Source organism: Dermacentor andersoni, chromosome 6 (genome assembly GCF_023375885.2).
Source record: "Dermacentor andersoni chromosome 6, qqDerAnde1_hic_scaffold, whole genome shotgun sequence".
Taxonomy (NCBI): domain Eukaryota; kingdom Metazoa; phylum Arthropoda; class Arachnida; order Ixodida; family Ixodidae; genus Dermacentor; species Dermacentor andersoni.
In genome coordinates this window covers 175,249,471-175,262,778 of record NC_092819.1, presented here as the reverse complement: position 1 = coordinate 175,262,778, position 13,308 = coordinate 175,249,471, and the positions used below count along the sequence as shown (strand labels likewise).

Here is a 13,308-nt window from a genome sequence, read left to right as displayed (position 1 = left end):
CCAGATGGTCGATGAGGGCTCGTAATGAAGGATCGCGGTGTTGCTCGTTGCCGATTTTAAGCAAGTGGGACACAGAGAAAACGCAAGCGATGGCGTCCGCATCAGCCGGGTCGTCGACGGGGTAGCGGGACAAACAATCGGCATCCTGGTGCCAGCGTCCCGTCTTATATACCACGGAGAAGGTATATTCTTGCAGGCGTAACGCGCAGCGAGCGAGTCGTCCCGTGGGGTCCTTGAGCGAGGATAGCCAGCAGAGCGCGTGGTGATCAGTGATGACACAGAAGGGGCGTCCGTACAAGTATGGACGAAACTTGGCAACAGCCCACACAAGAGCGAGGCACTCGCGCTCTGTGATTGAATAATTGCGCTCGGCGGGTGATAGAAGTCGGCTGGCATAAGCTATAACGCGATCATGTCCACGCTGGCGTTGTGCTAATACTGCTCCTATGCCCTGAGCACTGGCATCAGTTCGAATTTCCGTTGAGGCAGACGGGTCAAAATGGGCCAGAATTGGAGGCGCGGCAAGGAGAGTAGTGAGCTGCGAAAAAGATGCGGCATGGTTAGGTCCCCAAGAAAATAGGTTGTCTTTCTTCAAGAGGTCGGCAAGGGGACGTGCGATGGTCGCAAAATCCTTCACAAAGCGTCGGAAGAGCACAGCCCTACGAAACTACGAACGTCCTTGGTAGACTTCGGAACAGGAAAATTCGTAATGGCCCGAATTTTGTCCGGATCAGGTCGCACGCCTCTGCCGTCCACGAGGTGTCCAAGGACGGTGATTTGGCGGCGAGCGAAGTGACATTTTGACGAGTTCAACTGGAGACCGGCGCGGCGGAACACGTCAAGAATCGCTGAAAGACGGTCTAGATGCGTGTCAAATGTGGGCGAATAAACGATGACGTCGTCCAGATAGCACAAACAGGTGGACCACTTGAACCCCTGAAGCAAAGAGTCCATTATTCGTTCGAAGGTGGCGGGCGCGTTACAGAGACCGAAAGGCATCACCTTGAACTGATGAAGGCCGTCAGGGGTAATAAATGCAGTCTTCTCTCGGTCCATGTCGTCGACGAATATCTGCCCCTAGCCGGACCGTAAGCCGATAGAAGAAAAATAGGTGGCACCGTACAGGCAGTCTAGAGCATCATCAATACGTGGCAGAGGGTACACGTCCTTTTTTGCGATTTTGATCAGGTGGCAATAATCTACACAAAAACGCCACGTGCCATCCTTCTTTTTGACAAGTACGACGGGAGAAGCCCAGGTACTACAAGAAGGCTCGATAATGTCCTGTGAAAGCATCTTTTTGACTTCCTGTTGGATAACAGCTCCTTCAGACGCAGAAACACGATATGGACGTCGGTGAATAGGGTTCGCATCGCCAGTGTTTATGCGATGCGTCACGACGAACGTTTCATCTAAGGGTCGATTGTCAAAGTCAAAAATGTCGCGATAGCCTTCAAAAACGCGGCAAAGAGCTTCAGCTTGAACAGGTGTAAGGTCAGAGGAAACCATCTTCTCAATGTCGACGTCAGTACCATGCGATGACGTCACGGTATGGGCTGAGCTGTGACAATCTTCCACTGTGAATGGCTCGATCTCACCATCCTGCAAAGCGCTAATTATAGCCAATGAAATCCCCTGAGGCAGAACTTGCGCGGTTAGCGCGAAATTGACAAGGGGAAGGCAGGTGCGGTTACCAGTAATTGTCAGCACAGTGTGCGGCACGGTAACACCATGTGTAAGTATAACTGCCGCAATTGGTGCGACCACGTAATTACCATCAGGTACAGGGGGTGAGGACAACAAGTCGACGTGTGTCACAGATTGAGGCGGTAGGCGAAAAGCTCAAAGGGCTTGGAGGCGGCTCCACATGGTCGGCAAGAAGAGGCAAGTCAGGGCGAAGTGAGCCGGCCGAACAGTCAATGAGGGCAGAATATGACTGGCAAGGAAATCCAGACTGCGAATGAGTTCGTGAAGGCAATGCTCGATGACGGTGAAAAGAACGACGGTGTGTCTCTCAGCAATGGTGAGGCGGGCAGAGCACATGCCAACAATAGCGACAGTCCCTCCGTCGGCGACTTGTACAACTCGGTCCGGGGCGGGCGTCAGAACTTTCTTGAGCCGACGGCGAAGAGCAGCACTCATAATGGACACATGCGCCCCGGTGTTAATCAACGCGCACACAGGAACATTGTCGACGAGAACGTCCAAAAGATTCTTGTTCGTGGGTAAAGTGAAGCGAGGATTTCGTGCCAATTTCGTCATTGCAGCTTCACCTCCAGAAGCTGCACTGTCTAGTTTTCCGGCCGGGGGTGCGGCGAGTAGGTCGGAGAAGGAGCACGGCGTGACGGGGCGAACGAGATTGACGACGGGAGGGAGAAGGCGAGCGGGAGTAGCGGGGTCGTGTAAAAGGTGTCGCAAGGTCAGGTGATGGAGCGGGCATAGAAGGGGCGAAGGAAAAGGACGCGCTAGAGGGGCGAGGGTGATAATCAGAAGAATAGCGCACAGGAGAAGTCCAGCGGCTGCGGCAGTGGCGAGCGACATGTCCTATGCGTCGGCAGTTAAAACAGATCGGCTAGTCGTCCACGGTTCGCCATTCGGAGGGGTTGCGCTGTCCAAAAGAGGAGTAAGAAGGGGGTGGTGGCGACGTGCGTGGAGAAAGAGGTTCCGAGCCTAAGGAGCGAATGGATTGCAGGCCGACATTGGACAATTCTTGACGGACGACGGCCTGGATCGAGGAGATTGTCACCGGAGAATGATCAGGTGACGGGAATGAAGGGGCCGCCGGTTGTGCCGCTTCGACTTCACGACGAATGATGCGGATCAAGTTGTCACATTGCGACGGCTGGTGGAAGAGGTCGTCGCAGGATGACGTAGCAGCTGTGTTGGGAAGTCGCGTGATGTGCTGGGATGCCCGGCGGCTTTTAGCGTGCTCAAGACGACTGCACTCCTTGAGGATCGTATCGATGCTGGTGACGTTAGTAAACACCAGTAAATTGAAGGCGTCGTCAGCAATTCCTTTGAGGCCGTGATTAACCTTACCGTCCTCAGACATGGTCGGGTCAGCCTAGGCACAAAGGGCCAAGACGTCGAGAATGTACGACACGTAGGACTCGGTCGACGTCTGTACATGTGTGGCAAGGGCTTTCTTGGCGACCGAAGAGATTGCCAAAAAGGTCGCGGAGCTTCTCTTTGAAGAGATCCCAGCTAGAGTTCTCCTCTTCGTGAGTCTGGAACCATGCAAGTGGAGCTTCGTCGAGGTATAAAAGAACGTTCGCGAGCATTGTCGGATCCCACCTGTGATTGGTGCTGACACGTTCGTATAAGCGGAGCCAGTCGTCAACATCAGGACTGCCGACTCAGTTGAAAACACCAGGATCCCGAGGGGGGAAACGGCGACGTAGGTCGGGGCTGCAGGCGGAGACGGTTGCGTAGATGAAGTGGCAAAGATGAAGTTGCAATGTCGCCTCTGCGACCGCCGCGAAGCTCCACGACGGGTACGGGGAGCGTCCACCTCCACCAAATTAATGTTACGTGCAGTTGATGTACAAGTCTATTTACAATATATTTACACGTAGACCAACGGTGGCAAAGATGGCGACGCTATATCATGCGGGGCCACGTCGTCTTCGTCCTCCTCAGTGCAGCCACACTGTGGTGGCTGCTCCGTATCAATACACACACACACACACACACACACACACACATATATATATATATATATATATATATATATATATATATATATATATATATATATATATTCTTCGTATCAATAAAAATTTAGGTGAGAGCGCGCGTCCTGTCTGCATCTAGTCTGTGTCACTTCGCGCTACAATCCAAGCACATATGTGAACAAAACATGGCTAGTAATAACTACTGAGCACTGCACAAAAGGTGAACAAGAAAAATAGTAATAGTGAAGACATATACTTCGCTCAGCTGAACTGCAATATATTGCAAATATCAGAGACAGCATAAAAACTGGGCAGGACAGAGCACTGACTATTAGTTAGTTGCAATATGCACACCAAATCTAGGCAGAAAAAGTCCAAACTAAACTGCCAGAAACGGTCATGTCTCTCCAAAAGACCACTGAGGAACAAAGGTATACTTTATATAATTCCATCTCATAAATTACTGATATAATTAAACTTTAGACACATGGCCTCTTTTGTGTCACAAATGCCCTGTTCTCATTACATATGCATGATTACCAGCCTTGGTGAAAGAATTACTTCCACTAATGTTTTGAAGAAACACCGGTAAAAATGCTGCGTGTTCTCAACGTTCTGCTGTGACAGCACACTTGTGTGCAGTTGTGAACGCAGTTGCCTATAGGGCTCAAATATGTTTTGGCTGCACAGGTACCGTCTACCGAACACCTGGTTCAATATAGCTTGCATCTCGGGGTGCGCAGCCACACTGGTGGCACAGCATTCTTTTTTCACCTGGCCAGTTGATAAAGCCTCAGCAGCTGCAATCACCTGCGATTGCTCGTAAAGGTGCCATAAGGTCAGGCAGCAAACACAGATACCACGTAGCAAAACTTTCAGAGTGCATTGTGTGAGTCGAGGTGTGTAATTTGTGCTTTAGTTTGGCAACACTACCATATTTACAACTATTCATTGCAGCTCCTAAATTTCAACATCAACAACATAAATTAGGGCAGTTCCTTCAGTATGGTGGCAGATGCTCAGCTGCAGGCTTTCTAGAACCATGCATTATCTTCAGACAGTGCCAGTACAGCCCGTAGCACATCTTTCAAGCACTCCAGACAAGTATACCAATTACATTGTACACAGAGCATCTGGTGTCCATTTACCTATAGAGGCAAGGTAGCCCCTAGAACACGTTTTGTGACAGGTATGCTGGACACTTTGTCTCCTGAAATGCAAGTGCCATTAGGTACTTCAGTGCATGTAGTGTCCTTTACATCTAAATGAATTTTGAATACATAGTAATAACATGAAGACGACAAAAAAGTCATCAGCCATCAACTGTGTGGCAAATCAAGGTGCAAGCTATTATCAAATATTCCTGTAGGCATTGCGACCAATGAGCTCGCTAGATGTACGAGGGATTAGTCATTGCAGAGCTGTAAGGACATGACAATCCTAGGATGATCATGTTCTTGAGGCTTTTTTCCCCACTTGCCATTTTTTGAAATGTGTATACTGTAGTCATGAAAACAAAAATGCTACAACTGGCGTGTGTTAAGTTTGCGTCTTATTTCCTAGCAGCTCATTGAAACGAGCCACGATGACAAATTGAAATGCTGTTACCTCATCAGACATTCAAATTTCTTAAACACTAACAAAACCAGATAGGCATTTGAGTGATCATCACTTAAATACATACACTGGTTTAAAGTTATTGCACCGCTTTTTGCCAGGTAAAAATGTTAGAAATATCAAAAATGTTCAGATTCTACGGCCAACCGTTAAAAGTAAATAAAAACATCATTAAGCTTTCTTAAAGGGGTTCAGAAGCTTTACAACAGGCAGTCTTGGTGATGGACACGCTGATAGATGAGCAGCCATTTCACTGAGACAAGAATGTTGAGTGCTTCGCATAGAAGTATTTGCGAGACACAGAAGAGCAGTTCTTGGTCCACATGAAGGAGGTTGCTTGCATACACGCTAGGGCCACCATACTGAATCCATGGTGTTACCGGAACATTTTCTCCCTGCTTTGAGGTAAAGAAAGCATGGTTAAATTTAGACAATATTTAATATGCAAAAAAAGAGGTGAGGCGTGCAGACAGGACACAAGAGTAGAGAAGTGGACAACACGAATGCGAAAAACACGAAACATTTCATGAAATTGTTTTATTACATAAATTTTTTGTACTATGTGTCACTCATTATGAGGGTTTATAACCGCAACATATTTCATATATAAGCAGGTAGAATTATCAGCTTGGTCAGTTTGTACAACCTCGTTTCAGGCAAGATATCGAGTTTCACAAATACAACCCCAACATTCTTGATTGAACAAGGAATACCTCAGATGACATGTATTACTGTGAGTGGTAATTGCACAGTTCAAGAAAAACAAATTAAAACTGACGCACCGATCCTGAAAAAAGAATAAGCACCTGCTACTGCAAAAAGCTAATTAATTGATAGGTTTTTATAGCACAAGGGCATCTTTGGCCAAAGAGCGCCAAGTCTATACTGCAAAAGATAAACTTAGCGCATCTTTACAAAGCAAATGTATAAAGATGACTGATGCCTCTCTGCACTACACTTGCTTTGCTCTAGCATGAAGTGATTTTATGCGTGCACACGTGCACACACACGCTACACCCAAGTGCAACAGCTGCAGAATTAAAATTGGGCAGCAATGATGTCACAACCTTTAACCCATGATCCCGAGCTGTACCAATATCCAATATCGCCAATGACGAGTCGCAGTCTTTCTGCCCGATGTTATACTGCTCTTATTGTCAAAGATGAGTTACAGTCGGCATTGAGGGAAAGCTGCCCTCAAGAGCAGCTTTTATTTTTGTGTTATTTCTAACCAGAGACCAATGAAGTTATATATTTTTAGAATGAGAATGACACCGAAAAACTGAGTACATAAAAAATGGGAAAATTTGGTGCATTCTTCCGGAATTTACTTGGAGGTTAGCGGGTAAAGCGGCAATCCAGAAACTAGAACAAGTTTTGCCGTGCTTGCTACCAGTGAATGCTAGAAAATACGTTGGCATTCTGTAGCTTTATCCAAGAAAGCAAAAGGGATTCTTAATAACTAAAGAAATAAATTGAAAGGTATTATGAAGTACATTTCGTGAATGTAATGCAGAATCACTCAACTTCTGTTACTATACAATCTCCACTCGATTAACCTGCACTTTCTGAACTAGTTCAGGAGGTGCTGCATTTCACTACTCGTTCCACCAGTTCAACATGGCAGCAACTGCACGGTGTGAGTTGTTTCACTTAGTGCAGGCATTGTACGTGGCAAGTTGACAGCATTCCCTGCACATGGCCGAAAGGTAGTGCATGTTCACGCAGCAGGTGTGGTGTCGCTTCTGCACGAGCAAGGTGCAGAAATTTTCATACAATAATTACTAGAGGGAACGCTGACGCTAGTGTCTACAGGGGATGAAAGAAGAACGGTTGTACCAGCATGGGAATTATGGGAAGTACATGGATTTGCCTAAACTTCGTCTGTTTGGCTTAAAACGGCTTTGTGACTTTGTAAACTAGCAATTTTTACCAAAATACTGTGTAATAAATAAATAAACATCATTAAATCGTCCGACGACAGGATTCGAACGCAGGAACTCTAGAACAGAAGTCTGATATTGAAACCATTAAGCCACATGGGCATGTAACGACAAGCGAGTGCAACATCCTGATGAATTTATCGCGGGCATACCAGTGCCTTGAGACGCTTGGCGCGTTTCGATTTGGTCACCTGGACAAGCTCAATTGTTGCAATTAGTAGCAATTATGTATGTTGGCGGCGTCTTCTGCACTTCGAAGAGTAGAGACTGCGCTGAAATTTACGACAATAAGATGTATATAGCGTATAATATACAAAGTCACAAGGACGTCTGAATTCACAAGCACGAAGATCAGACGAATCCATGTGCTTCCCATCATTCCCATGGTGGTACGACTGCAGCGCCAGAGTTCCCTCTAGTATTTACTATATGTAACTCTATGGCAGAAATAACCGAAGTGCCTGGCATTTTGTTCTGGAGTAATAAACTAACTTTTGCTGTCCCATAAATCTTACTGGTCATTAATTCCAAGTTTTAGTGCAGTCGCATGTCTAGTAGGCAATTGTGGTATTTTACATAAACATTGCAAAGCCAACTGTGATGAAAGTTCACCCTGGTAAATTGGTTATGATCGAGTAGCATGTCTAGACTACAGAAGCAACCTCAGCAACCTCTGGAAGGCTAGTGAAGTAATTTTCTTAGCATCTTTTAAACAGCATTCGAGCATATGACACATGCACCTGAGATATGCAGATGTTTCCTTGACCCAGCAAGAAGCGATGCTTCATGTTCCACGAGGCTACTTCAATGAACGCAGTATTGGTGCCCTCTAAAAACAATGCCAATGCAGATGATCCAAATATCTTTCAGGGGCAACAGTTATGCCTGAAATCATGGTAGATTTGTTTTTTTAAACAGATGATCAGACCATGTTAGAAGTGCTCCTTAAAGTTCTCCTATTTATATCTCTGTACACAAAGGCTACTAATTAGGTCCCATGCTATATCATCATCTTAACAAAAACTTCACTTAGTAATGCACATGCTGTGATAAGATTTCTATGAGACTACATTGAGATGATGTACAAGGTGAATTCAATATTTTTAAAATCAAGCTCCTGTTCTTCCAAACGAGAAGAAAGGGAACTGAGGGTCAAAATTTTTTTTAATCACAACTTGGAGATGCCAGGGAAGGCACGTGGAAAATTATTTGTAATTTTCTATTGAAATGTAGAAATGATAAAGGGAAATGAAAATGGTAAAAAAACAGCCATAGGTGGAGAAATAACCTACAACCTTTCCATTAGTCATGCGATGCACTAACCACTGTGCTACCAAGGCAGCATTCAACCGTCCACAATGGCCCCTCAGATTGCCGACGCTCGAACGCGGCCGTAGTACCACAGTGGTTAGCATATCCCATGTGTAATGTGAACGTTATGGGTCCGTTCCCCACCCACAAGTGGATGTCTTTTCATCCACTTTTATTTCCCTTGAATTTATCATTTCTATACTTCATATAAAAACTTGAAACATGTTCCTGTATGCTTTCCTTGGCCTCATTATCTGCTGGCTTCTTCCAGTTCTGTTACTTCCAACACTTATACACATTCTCATCTGGTAAGTAAACAGCTTTTGCATGATGCTGGAATGCAATATAAAACATTTTCGCAGGGTCATGCTACGTAGAAAGCCTTATATTGCCCAGGCAAGGTGTATTTATGTAAATCTGAAAAAAAAAACAATTCCCACTCTAGACAGCAATCCTGTGTACTGCTGTGTGCAACGGGGTTTAAAGAAAACAGCTTGTTCAGAAATAAAGCCACCAAGCAACGAGGAAATATGAAAACTAGATGAAAATTTGTGCAGTTGCATGTTAAAAATTGAGTACAGCAACAGATGAAAACATAATGAAGGAAGCGCGAGGATGTTTTATTTTGGAAACACGAGGCAATATACTTGAAAGATGCATATGAGCTTACATGTGGAGAAATATTGTTTATTTAGCAGCTAAACTACAAACAGGCCTAGAACACACTGATACAACGTGTCGAGCATGTAAATCCCATCGTGCTCTTAAGTCAAAGAAACGTGGCTTTCTCACGATTCGCTACACATGGCTGGCTCACACAACTTAGCCACTTTTATATATGCCTTGTAAGTTCCAGGTGGTCTGTGTGACTTGTGCAAGCTTTAAATATGTACAAGTGCCACGTAGCTGGACAGAACGAAGCTAATGTTGTTTGCCATCGTTTTGAGCAAGTGAAACCAATTTTCGCATTTTTCCTAAATAGGTAATTAGTTATTAACGATTTAACTGCTCACATATTATATTCACTGTACAAGTGTCCGTGCGAAAATTGTAGAGCTTTCTGAAAAATTCCCAATCCAGCTTTCTACTGCTCAATAGGTGGAATACAAATGATTTTTTCAAGCTTGAAAGAAGCCTGTGAATACATGCAAGAAGTGCTGTGCAACTAACCACTCGTGCATCTGAACACCATTTGGCTCCTTCTTTCATGCTAGAAAAAAAAAACACATTTCAGAAGAATATTTTAAAAATTGATTAAGTATTATTGACTATGTTTTAGGCAATATGCATCAAATAGTGTGACTGCCACTTCCATATTCGGCGACATGAATTGACTCCCTTTTCATGTCCAAATCCAGCTATACATGGTGCGTGTTTTGAGCTGGTTCTCCACCCTAATAACGGAGTTACAGCCTAAAAAGAAACTGGTACATAGACGGTCGCTGTCAGTACTCCATACTCCTTTAGCTTAGTGGAAAGTGCTTGTGAGCTAAGAAGTTGGTAGTTCTAAGCAGTATTTCTCATTCTGACCCAGTTACTACGATGCCATCCTGCTCAGTCATGCTGGTCACAGCTTCAATCTAGACCATGGCAGCTGCCCTCCAATGGGGGTAAAATGCAATAACGCTTATGGCACTCAGATTCAGGCGCACATTAAAGAAGGCCAGGTTCCCAAAACTTCAGGTTGTGACTTTGGAATGCAAAAGCCCTTAATTTAATTTCAAAATCTAAAGGTGCTTTATTAGGAGTAGGACGTCATGTTGAGCTTTTACTGCACTGCCATGGCACCAAGAAGCTCCGAGTAAATAAAAACAATTTCTTAGACAATCTGTATCTCTTGTAAACGTTTACTAGCACTTCTTTACATACACCTCTGTTGCTGTTATATTTAGTTCCTTATGCCAAGGCGGGTTAGGATGTTGGAACAACTTTCAAACGTGTTTTTTTACCGCTTTAAAGTTGTTGGTTATTTTGCATCTCTGTGTGTGCCGAATGCACATTTCAGTGCATCAATTTCTTCAGAAAGCGCACTCTTTATTTATTTATGCATGCAAAAAGGGCTCAGAAGAACTACTTTCTGAAGATCTTTATAACAAGCAAAAAACAATGCTATGTAGGCTGCACAAAGAGAAAGGATTGTTTTGTAAATATGTTATTTAGTTCATTAAAAAAAAAGGCAGCTGTAAGTATTCTCTTCCAAAGTGAAAATTGCCCCTACCTGGCTCTGCTTCATTTTCCGATGCTGATGGTCCATTCGGGGGCACTCAACTGACAGGCCGCATTTTGGCCATGTCCGGTGTGCTGTCACCAGGCCCAAGGTCGATCGACATCCTCACCAAAAGTCGAGTCCGAACTCAATAAAAGAAACGCCTCATCATTTTCCTATCAGTTTCGTCATCTTGGGTGTTTCACACACGGCCGTCAGTGAAATATACCGTCACTTGGATACTGAAAAATATACAAGCATTTTCTGGCAGCCAAGCTGAATACACAATAAATGGAGAACATTAAAGAGCAAATACAGTTGTCACATTAGATTGATCAAGTACAGCAGAAATGGAAATAAATCAGTGATACTGTGCCTGTTGGCTTTGAATGCAAGAAACGTAAAAACAAGAAGTTCCAGCCACACCACTTTGAATTTACCGCGTTTGCTATACCTCACAACAAGTTTGGCATCGTCCGGTGCTCGGGGATAGTAATCGCTTAAAATTAAGATGAACGAGCGTCGGCATAAATTAACAGGATACTTAACCGGGCAATATTTGCGCATAAAACAACTCACGTAGCGAAGCTACGGTCAAATACCCGATGACGCATCTGCGGGCGGTGCGGTTTGGGCGAACAATTCAAAAAGGAATGCGAGTTTCACTTGTTTCACGCCTACTAAGCTAAGATAGAATTTGAGTTTCCTACTAAACTATACTGGATATTTCCGCTCCGAATAAAATGCGGGAAATTTTGTTACGTCAAACTGCATACGTATCAAAGTGAGAAAATTGCTTTTATTGTATTCTGCCCAGGAGGCATGTAGCAGCTACCACTCTCATACAACAAAAGCATGAAAGTGGTACTCGCGGAACGGAAAACAAACACATTCAGCGCCAACGTTACGCCTCTTCGAGTTAGAACTAAGCACGATCAAGCCAGTTTTCTAGCCTTCATAACGCCATGAACACGACCAAACATTGTCAGGATTGGGGGCTCAATCCCATCGCTCGAGATCCGTTGCCAAGATTGGAGTCCGGCATGAATTCGAAGGTAGCTGGCCCATGCCGTCGTCCAACTTAAACATGCTGAGGACGTTGATGAAGGGAAGAACTGCTTCTCATCGAGAATGAGGTTCTGCTATGGTGTAACAAGTGGTCTATGAAGCTTAACTTAAGCAAATGTAAATGCATGCGGGTATCGCAGCGTACTAATACTACTAATCTGCATACATATTTCCTGAATAATAGCCCTCTCTCAGTTGTCTCGTCGTACAAATACCTTGGACTAAACATCACCAGCAACCTTTCCTGGCACATGCATGTCGACATTATATGTAGCAATGCCAATCGCATGTTGGGCTATTTGCGCCGAAACTTCTCATTCGCACCATCGTCACTCAAACTAACTCTCTACAAAACATTAGTTCGCTCCAAACTAGAATACGCATGCGCCATTTGGGACCCGGCTAACATTACACTCATAAACAGCATAGAAGCCATTCAAAATCGTGCAGCGCGTTTCATCTTATCAAACTACTCCCGACATGCTAGCGTTACCTCAATGAAGACAACACTTAACTTGCCAGAACTTTCTTTCCGTCGTAGATGCTTCCGCCTTTCGCTATTCCATAAAATCTACCACCACAACCCTTTGTTGAAAGAACAGCTTATCACCCAACCGTCATACATATCATCTCGCTCTGACCATAGTTTCAAAGTTGGTGTGCCGTCTTCACGTACTAAACTTTGTAGTAATGCATTCATCCCTAGCACAAGCAAAGATTGGAACCACCTTCCCGCCACCGTTGCAGCCATCCTGGATACCGACACCTTCAAAACCAGCATTCATGAAACGCCACGTTGAATCTGTCTTTGTATATTGCACAAATGTTTTGTTATGTTCACCCACTCCTTTCTGTAATGCCTTCGGGCCCTGAAAGTATCTTAAATAAATAAATAAATAAATAAATAAATGGGTTTATTTACAGAAATTAAATCAGTCTAACATGACTGCTTAAGAAAAAGAGTGTCAGTCCAACATGACTGCTCAAGAGAAAGTGTGTCAGTCCAACCTGACTGCACGAGAGAAGTGTGTCGAGCCTCCGCCCAACAGCCGTTTTTAAACGCTCGGTCCTTCGGCGATACAAGGCCGCGAATGTTCGTTTCGTCATCGCAAAACTAGCCGCCTCCCGCGACAAGGTGACGCACACACACACGCAAACACACAGGTGCGAAGGACTGGAGTCGACGACCGAGGGGAGTCGTTCCGGGAAGCTTGGAGACATCCTGGGTAGCTCGTTGTGCCGCCGCGGCTTGCTCATGCGTAGCGAAATCAGGTTCGCGCTGGAGACCTCGGGCACAATAGTTCGTCCGTCGAACCCGTTTCGTCACAACGGAGATGGGGCTCGTGGATGGAGGCCGTTTTCTGCACAAAGCCCGCTTCTTCGAACGCAGTCTTGCTGCAGCGACGGAGAGTGGGGAATGCGCGCCTTGTCCCCCAGTCGTAATTGGGTGGCAATTTTTCCTTGCAGCTAGCCATTCTTAACAGCGCCT

The 13,308-nt window shown here is 44.9% G+C and overlaps 1 long non-coding RNA gene across 1 annotated transcript in view; it reads left to right on the top strand.

Annotated features, from left to right (window-relative positions):
• The window catches only part of LOC140219035 (uncharacterized), a 457,444-nt gene extending 444,723 nt beyond the window's left edge, over positions 1 to 12,721 (top strand). Inside the window, exon 4 of the long non-coding RNA XR_011895330.1 lies at positions 12,526 to 12,721. This is a non-coding gene — a long non-coding RNA (uncharacterized lncRNA). The remainder of the gene's footprint in view (positions 1 to 12,525) is intronic.
• Positions 12,722 to 13,308: the final 587 nt, after the last annotated feature.